A 9,633-nucleotide genomic window follows, 5' to 3' on the forward strand; every position below is an offset into this window, starting at 1 on the left:
CGGGGCGAGCTGCCGGCAGGTGCGGGCGGGGCGAGGGGCCCGTGTGACAGCGCAGTGTGTGCGAGGCGGCGGCGGCGCCATCCGCGGCCCCTGCCCATCCGGGAGCCCCGCACGGACGGCGCCGGCTCCGCTGCGCGAACCGCGGGCGGAGAGGAAAATCCGGCCCCGCGCAGGGCAGGAGCGAATCGGGCAGGCGGGACTGCCGGCACCTGCCGCACGCCAGGGTCGCCGCCTCTCAGGGTTTCCAAGGATAGGAGGTATAACTGAATGTATTTAGTATCAAATCCAGTCTGCCCTTCTGGAGCTCCCGGTTCCGTTACAGAGACCTTTTAAATTGTGTGACTTTTCCGGGCACCGAAAATAACCGTTCCTCGTTGGATTTTGGGTTCTTTCAAGCAATGCTGAAAATACTCAGTGCTGGCCGGCTCACAGGCATATTCTTGACAAATGCACCGTTTGATGATGTGCGTATGTGAGAAGTAAATTAGAGCCCCGTGTTCCTGTTTTAGTTTAGTAATTGGTGTAGGTAGGACCATAGGCAAGTAAGTTATGATCCCTCACCGTTCCCTAACTGGGATCCGTGGCTCTCTCCCATGTGGTCCCACTCTCCTCTTGTGTGTCACAAGAAGCAATGGGAACAATGGCAAAATAACATTGTGTTAGGCAGGATTCTAATGTTATGTTTTCAGACAGTGTTTATTACACCAAACCTGTGGTACATTCAAGGCGGTGGAAAGATCCTTATTAATTTCACTAATGATTTGCTTTAGTTCCTGTCAGTAATGGTTTTACAGATTTTTTTTTTGTTTTGTTTCTGTGTCCTGTGTAACGTTCTGTTAGCTAATTGAACAATTTTAATATTTTAAACATTGATAGAAATTTCATTCTGGGGTCTGATTTTCTCTTACAAAATAAAAAACAATCCTTATGGAGACCTGTTATTTCAATAAAGCCATCCATAGAAACAAAACAGTATATTTTATCTAGAAAATGTAATTTACATAGTTTGTCATTTTCAGGGTGTAAAATGATGTCCTCTCTGATATTGTCAGCAGGACACAGAATTGAACACATGCATAAAATTATTCCGGACTCTCTAACTACAGCTTTTCTTACTGAAAGAGTCTGATATAAATAGCAATTTTAAGGCCTGATTCTGTGATCACAAGTGTTTCATTGTGGTTTGAATATATAAATGTATAATCACATGAATTAGGATTCATAGTTTAAGTCTTTAGTCACAGCAGAGTCACAGTGGAAAAGTGTAATTTAAAGCTGGGCTAAAAAGTTGAATCTTGTTGCCAGCCACTTAAACATTAACTAGTTCCCAAGAAATTAGCCATAAACTAAGAGCACCCCTGCATTGTGAATTCTTGTTAAGGTTGCCATAATTTCCCTGTATTCCTGCCTTGCTTCTGATTTTGTACGCAGTCACGTGCGTTGCCTGATAAACACCTTCTCACATGTATCCTCTGCATGCTCTGCGTGAAGAGATTCCTTCAAATTTGCTGAGAGCCTCTGAAGAGGTGCCAGTATTTGGTGAAGAGCTAATCATAAGGCAGAGGTGTGTGCATAAACCTGCACATTTGTGAAAAACTAGATTAGAAGCAGATACTAAGGAAAATCTCAGGTTTTCAAGAATTTGTATTGTTTATGTGCTTGGATCAGCAGATGGCAAATATGACTCAGTATAAATGTTACATAATTCTTCTGGGGAAAATTAAGACTGTGCTCTAATTGAAATTATCGTCCAGAAAGCTGTTGAAGAACAGTATGGAGAATCAGCATAGAAATATCAATGGTGCAGATGCTTGCAGAAGCCAGCAAATTCAGAAAGATTTTATGAATGTAGCAAGGTTGAAAACCCCAGTAAACCCATAGCCTAGTGCCCAAAAAAATCTGTGAAGGCCAAATAGAAGATTTTGTTTCATTAACAAATAGGGCAGAACAGAGTAATTCTATCAATTTGAAACGTAAAAAGGAATGTAAGCAGCACTATTTAATTGAAGGGTTAAACGTGTATAAATTCTAAGGGCTACTGAAGCAAAAAATTGAGAACATGGGCTGGTCTGTTTCCTAAGATGAAGTAGTAAGAAAAACAAAGTACCTAGACAGAGTTGAACGTAAATGGTCAAACCCATTCATAGATTAAGGAGACTCCTTTGTGTTTTTAAATGTCTTAGGTTTTTTTACTCCTGGTAATGTCAGGACAACACTGTGGAATGTTAAAAGTTGTATGTATGATAAATTAGACACAGAATGTAGAAACACATTCTAGTTGTATAATTTGCAGTAGTTACAGATGAGAAAAATTATTTGTAAAACAGCAAAGAGATCTTTCAAAACGTTATATGCTTTTTGAGCGGTAATGTTCTATATCACGGCAGAATTTTGATTCTATGATTTTAGTATTTGTGAAGACATTTTAAGTTATGACCACTGCAGCTGTCAGTGTCTAAGTGGCATCACACCTTCAATTGCAAAATTTCTCTCAACACAACATATGCTTTACCTTCTGTTTTCTTCCATTTTCTAGAATACCAGAGAGAGCACTTAGCCTACCTAGAAATTCTTTAACTGGTTTGTCATTTGAAAGGACTAGAAGTGACTGTAAAAAGCAGGGAGTTTCCTTAATGTTTTTACAATGCAACTATCACTTGGCTTTGTTCTCATATCAGGGTGACAACTTCTTCATTTCTTCCTCCTTTAGCCTCCCGGAATTAAACGCAAATTAAATGGGTGCTTTCTAACATTCCATGACTTTTCCCTCTCTCTTTTCAAGCAGACACATGGAAGGGAGTATGAAAAACTGAGTTGCAGGTATTGAAGAAAACACTAAATCCACGTTGTTAAAAAATAGTTGTGTAGAATAGCAAACATATTGACATCATATTTCAGGACTATGTATTATCAATTCTCTCACGTAAAGATATAGGGAAGGCCTAAGATTCCGATTACAAATTCCGAAGGGTATTCTGAGACAGAGCAGAAAATGCTAGAATAAACCATCAGCCCTTTTTGACAGCAGAAAATAAATTAGCATTAAATAGGCCTGATTATTATTCTAATTTTTTGTGACGGCTGCCCAAGAGAAAGCAGTATTTTTCATGCAAGTGTTGGGTGGCAAGTGTTTTTCAGTCTCGACATTGTCTTTTGCTTTTTAGAGTGTATATCTACAGCATAAAAAAGAACCGTGAGCTCGTGAGGCCAGGTGTGAATGCCATCATGTCCTGGTTCCCTGCCAAGGTGGAACCCAGATGCAGGTCAGCCCTCCTCAGGGATAGGCTCAGCAGGTAGATGGCACAGTGGACATGGCCTCGGTTTGGAAAACTGGGACACACCATAATATTCACATGATGCTTAGTTTAGCTCTCACCACTGAAATATGCAAAAGGACTTGCATCCTCCCCCACTGTAAAAGAAAATTATAGAAACTGAAGGTACTAAAACTAACTCATGAGGGATGTAAAAACACCAAGAGTTCTGTGGTCTTAAAACACTGCACAGATTCTTGGATTCACCCGATGAAGTAGAAGCTGAAATAACGTGAGGGGAAAGCCATTTTTGACAACTTATCCACAACAATCCTGTCTCTGACCAAACAATTCTGACTAGATCCCATTTTCTATAAACACTTCCTTTCAAGCATGTTGGAAATGTTTCAAGGGAAAAGAATTGAAAACTGGTCCTTTAGTGATGTTGTACAACAGCAAGATGCCATCCCAGCATTTGCAGTGACCCCACACCATCATTCTTATGGGGCTCTAAACACATTACAGAAGAGGAAGAAATTAAACTGTGATTCTGTCTCACAGCCACTAATCTACAGAGTCATCTGAATATACCATGGGAAACATGCTGCATTCCTCACAGGGCTGAAACATCCCACTGCTGGAAAGTGTCAAGGACACACAGACTGCAGGCTGTGTTAGCACTGGAGAGCCGAACCTGCAGAATATGGGCATGGGATAGTACTGACAGAAAGTCAAATCTCTCTGCTGTGCCATTTCCAGTGCAATTGTGATTTTGCTCTGATGGCAGATGCTAAGGTTAACTGGGATATCTATACATATCTTTACATGTATTTCTTGTGTGACAGCAGGTGGGATTAGCAGTATGATTATTCATCCAATCCTTCTGCTCTATGTTAGGTTTACATCAGTGTGCTATCAAAATATGCTTGAGACTATTTTTCATGCATTAGAGAGAAATGCACAATCAAATGTGGATATGAGTTGGTAAGAGCAGCATGCTGATTAGATGCCCCAGTCCAGTGTGTGCTGACAGATACAGTACAGTATTAAAGCCTTGCCTGTACTACTTAATGCACAGCTTATTGCATAAAAAACAACTTCCTTCTACCTTTGATACATTGCAACCTCTTTCGGACTATAAAATATTTTCCTCTTTTTATCTTCCCTTGAGGATGTGTACAACATTGCCTGCACATTAGATTTTGACTGCCTGAAAGAAGGATCATAGAGAAGTCTCAGCTGAAACATGCAAGTGACAAGGGACTGCAACTGCAAGTACAGACAGCTGGTAGAATTGTGTGCAAGTGTTATCCTTGCTCTCCATCAGTAACATCCAGGAAAGCACCACGGGGGGCTGGTGCACTGTAAGGCAGTAGCATAGTTAGAAGTGTTCTGCCAGGGGGTCTATTCTGATTTTGTCTCTTCTAATAGTAACTATCCTACATGAATACATATCACTCCTCAGAACTGATGTAAATGGTTGAGTGAACACTCATGCATCATGCATTCTTTAGGTATGTTCGTATTTGTGCATACATGTGGTGATGACCAACAAGACAGAATGCATTTGAAATTTCAAAGGAGAAATACATGACAAAGACAGATTTTTGATTAATGTTTCAGTAGGAATTAACCTATAACCAAATGGACACTGCACTCTTTTTTCTTCCCAGTATAGCATTCTCAAATGTACAGTCTTCCACTGATTCTCTTACTAACTTTAATTTACCAAATCCTTGCAAGTTTTGGCTTTGATGCTTATTCTTAACACAAATTAAGCAGATAGCTAACTTTGCACTGGATTTTTGGTCTGCCCAGGTTTTTTTCCCAGTGGATATAACTATTTGTGGTGAAAAAGTAGTTGACATTTCAACTACCAGGGCCTTTCTTTACAGGCCAAGTCCCAGGTGTTCACTGAAGTTACAGTCCCATAAGCAAAGGCTTTGTTGAAACAAATCACTAAATAAAAGTAACTTCCCTGGATCAGATTCAATTCCTCAAAGAGTCTGAAGAACCTCAGATCTAACATTCACGAAATTAAAATGATGACATGTGAGCTATTGTTTCAATTGGCCTTGGTACTAGATGTGTGGAAGGTGGCAAATATGATCCTAATAACTCCTGAGGGCTTGAAGGGGACTGAGTTGATTTGCATGTGTGGAAAATTGGTAGACACCTGGCAGCATACAACAGTGAAGATTCAGTACAGCTTTTGGAGAAGCAAGTCATGTCTCATGTTTCTATTGGAGTTCTTTGGAGGAGTCAAAGAGCATATAGAAAATTGCAAGTCAATCAATAGGTTCTACTTGGTTTTCCAAAAAGCTTTTGACAAGGTCCTTAGAGAATACTTTTAAAGAAATCAAATTATTATTAAGGAGGATGATTCTCCTGTGAGTGGACAATTGGTTAAAGGAAAGAAGGTAAAAGGGAAAGATGGCTAGTTTTCACATTGGTGTGGTTATATACTTCTTACCTCAGCACATATATACACAGTTATATACCTCTCAATACAGCACAGCTATATAGAGGTATCCTAGGACTTGCAATGTCCAGCAGACTCATAAAGCGCCTCTGAAGAGAATAATAAGTGAAATAAAGTAGCAAAACAACAGGTTTCAGGATAAAATAAAAAACTGAGTATGAAGGAGTACATTGTTCTAGTAGATAGTAAAACAGAAGGTGCATATACAACCACAGAAGGTACATATACAACAACCACACAGTTATTCTGATGTTAAGGGTACTGCTGCTGTCTGTCAAAAAAACCCCACCAACTAATATCAAATTTGTTAGAAATGGTGATTTTGTGAAACTGGTACTTAGCTCCTAGCACAAGATTAGGGCCCCAACATATTTTATTCAGTTAGCCCAACATTAAAAAGGTTCTTCATTCTTAATTACTTCCTCAAGCCCCACAAAACAACATTCTAGAGTGTTTAAATCAGACAGCTAGTGCTGCACTGCCTAGGGAAGAAAGTTATTGCTTTTTGAATGAGGACATGGTTATGCAGTGCATTTCTTAATCTCAATTACCTCTTGTGTAACTGGATTACAGAGGAAAATATTAACATGAGTAATTTGTTTGCTGACGTGCAACTCCCTCATTTTGAGCCTTCTAACAATACAATAGGTCTTGGTCTAAAGAAATAATTGGTAAAGTGCATGGCTAAGTCCGCCAATTAATTTGATTTACACTTATTCATCTGAACTGAAGGTGACTATCAACCCCAGGCAAAAAGCCCTGATTTCATTTCTGCAGCTAAGTAAAAGCTAAGATCTCAAAAGAAAAACCATGCACAAAAAATTGTTCCATGTAAGATTAATGTTTCAAGAATGTAACAGCATACTGACCTACCCCAGAGCATCAGTAGCAAAGGTAGCAGAGAGGATTACAGAAATACCAGCATGTCTGCGACAATCTTCTGCTGGAGCTGATTCAGAAAAACAGATCTAGGAATTAATCTTTGCATTACTTCACATTGGAAGAAAACCGGTGCAGCTATTTGTGACAGAAGTTCTATTTCCATATTCTATTAAGAGAATAGAAAGTACAGAGACAGGCTCTGCTATGGATATGCAAATAGGCTGACATAATCCTAGAAAAATACGCAATAATTAACGCAAAGTAATCTTTAATCAAATAATTAAGCATACAACAAATTGGAGCTAAAAAGATCCACCTCCAGTAAAGCTGGGCAAATAACTAAAGTAGGATGAATAATTCAAGTGGGAAAATTCTGAAGTCACATAAATCTGGTAACTGCTATTTTCTTACATTTGTTTCCTCTTTTCACACCTCTGGACCTACCACACACTGTAGTTTTCTGAAAATAGACTTTGTAATGGCAAATTAATGAGCTTCTATGACACTGCTATCTTATCACATCATTCCTTTTTATATTGAAGATACAATAAAACAGTTTTTAATTTGAAACATCAAAATATGGAACTGCCCAGTTTTATTTTGATGTTAGTATTTCATCAAACTATTGCTTCTGTCAGCAATATCCCAGTGAAGACAGTACCCTGCATTAGCCCAATCCCTTTTCACAGAATCCTTTAGGTTGGAAAAGACCTTTAAGGTCATTGAGCCCAACCATTGCCCCACCAGTGCCAATGGACTGCACTCTGTACATGAAGTGTTGCATCTACACATCTTTAAAATACCTTCAGGGATAGTGCTTTCACCACTTTCCTGGCTAGACTGTTTCAGTGCTTGACAACCCTTTTGGTCCAGAAATTTTTCCTAATGTCCAACCTAAACCTCCCCTAGTACAATTTGAGGTAGTTTCCTCTTGTCCTACCACTTGTTTCCTGTGAGGAGAGACAGAAACATCTCACCACCACCACCATTTGAGCAAGGAAACAACAGTTCAGATTTGCTGTCGAATCCAACTCAATTTCTTTTTTTTTTCCTGGTAAGATTGTTTTTACATCAAATCATATTTTCCAATTATTTGGTAATGTTTTGATACATTTTGTTATGTACTGTAATGTGTGATATAATGCACATTGTGTATACAGTAACTAAACATTTATAGCACCTGATTTAATTAATATTCAGCTTGCTGTTTATTGTGCCTTTCTCTTTTGCTGTAATTTTTAAATTTCCTTTCACAGAAATTCTCAGTCTCTCTTTTCTACTTCCTTCTATAATACAACTCTCTTTCTCATGTCCCTGTTAGTATGGTTGTAGTGAAAATGTACATCATGCTGAGGACATGTTTGTGCTACAGCTCTGCCTTATCCTTTTTTAGTTACACACAGCTTCAATTAAGTTCTCACAGTAATCACCTCCAGTGTTTCAGGCTCAGAATCTTCTGGCAGGCCTGTTTCCAGTGGATATCAGGAATGGGAGAGTGGGTGAGATTTGATACTGAGTATCTGATACTTAAGTTTCCTGTTATTCATAAATTCCACTTGATGTAGGGTCTCCTGATTGCCGTAAGTTTCCAAGGGTCCTTGAAGTGAAAGGACATCAGCAAAGTGGAAGATTATGACAGTGTTCGTCAATTAATATCCAGCTATCACATGTAGTATGATGATGTTCCATATATGACTTTTATCACCAGATGGAGAAGAAAAAAATAAATCTTTTACTGTCTATACATTACTATTTGCTACTAAGTAAAAATATTCCTTTTGATTCCAGCAGCTGTGGATTTAAAGGCAGCCACACTGACATTAAGGATGACAGCTGTTCAGCCACATGGGAACACATTTGGATGAATAAGTCGCTCAGAAATTGTTCTAGTGTATTGTTTTCCTTATGCTTATTTCAAACACTCTCCCTTTTTCCTCCTTGACTTACAATAACTAAATAAGAGACATGTTTTGCATAATGAAAAGGCAAAAGAGATTAACTCTAGGTTGCCTTTTCCTGCTGAAGTGTTTTGTCAAGTCCCATTTCAAGGAGTTTTTTAAATCTTCTTAGCTATGACTTTGAAGGTATTCTTTCCTGTTGCATAAGCTGAAAATGCTTTTGATAATTGCAAAGGAAGGTCTAAGAACAGCATTCAGGTCATGATCCCTCTCAGATATATCCTAAGATGAGCATGAAGTAGAGTTTGAAACTCTACTTGTAGTTTCCATGAGTTGCATTGCCAGCTGATTTGGAAGGATTTAGGACACAGTTAAAGCAAATAGCTCTGATACAGCTTTAAAGAATTTCTCAACGACTGTTTGCAACTTACCATATTTCTTACATTACTTCTGGATAGTAAATAAAATGCTGGGGGTGACATATTTTTTATAATTCTTTAAAAAAGCTGTGGTATAAATACTTTCAAGTATATATATATATGTGTGTGTGTATGTATATATATATATATATATATAAACTCCAAAAGTCTGTAAATAGATATATATATATTTTTGGTGAATACTGCAGCAATAGGAAATCTCATGTTTGGAATGAAGTGACTTTTCAGGAGACTTCCCACTATCCTACTGCTGAGTTTGAGCAGAGAAGCCTCATTTCTACATCCAACTCAGTTCAGGTGAGCAGCTGTGATTTTGCTGGTGTCCAGTATATTGTCATGTTCTGCAACGTGTTCTAGTATGTGGCACTGCAGGATGACATCTTAAAAAACTCTCCATTGTACTTATCTTGAGTTGCAGCCTCTTGTTAGAAACAGAATTAAAAATAAGTGGAAGGAAAAAACTACATTAAGATTCCAGAGAAATGAAGAGACAGCTGCTTTCTATGCTATTTTCTCTATTTGACAAAAATAAAGCTACCCCATTCCTCCAGTAAATTTTATATAAATTGTTTTTCTATCTGCTTAGTCATTCTGCCTGGAAGTTTTTGAATAGCCAAAGAGGATATAAAAAGAAATAACTCCAGATCATTTACCACACACTACAGTGTTAATATAAA

Source organism: Parus major, chromosome 1A (assembly GCF_001522545.3).
Source record: "Parus major isolate Abel chromosome 1A, Parus_major1.1, whole genome shotgun sequence".
NCBI classification, from domain to species: Eukaryota; Metazoa; Chordata; class Aves; order Passeriformes; family Paridae; genus Parus; species Parus major.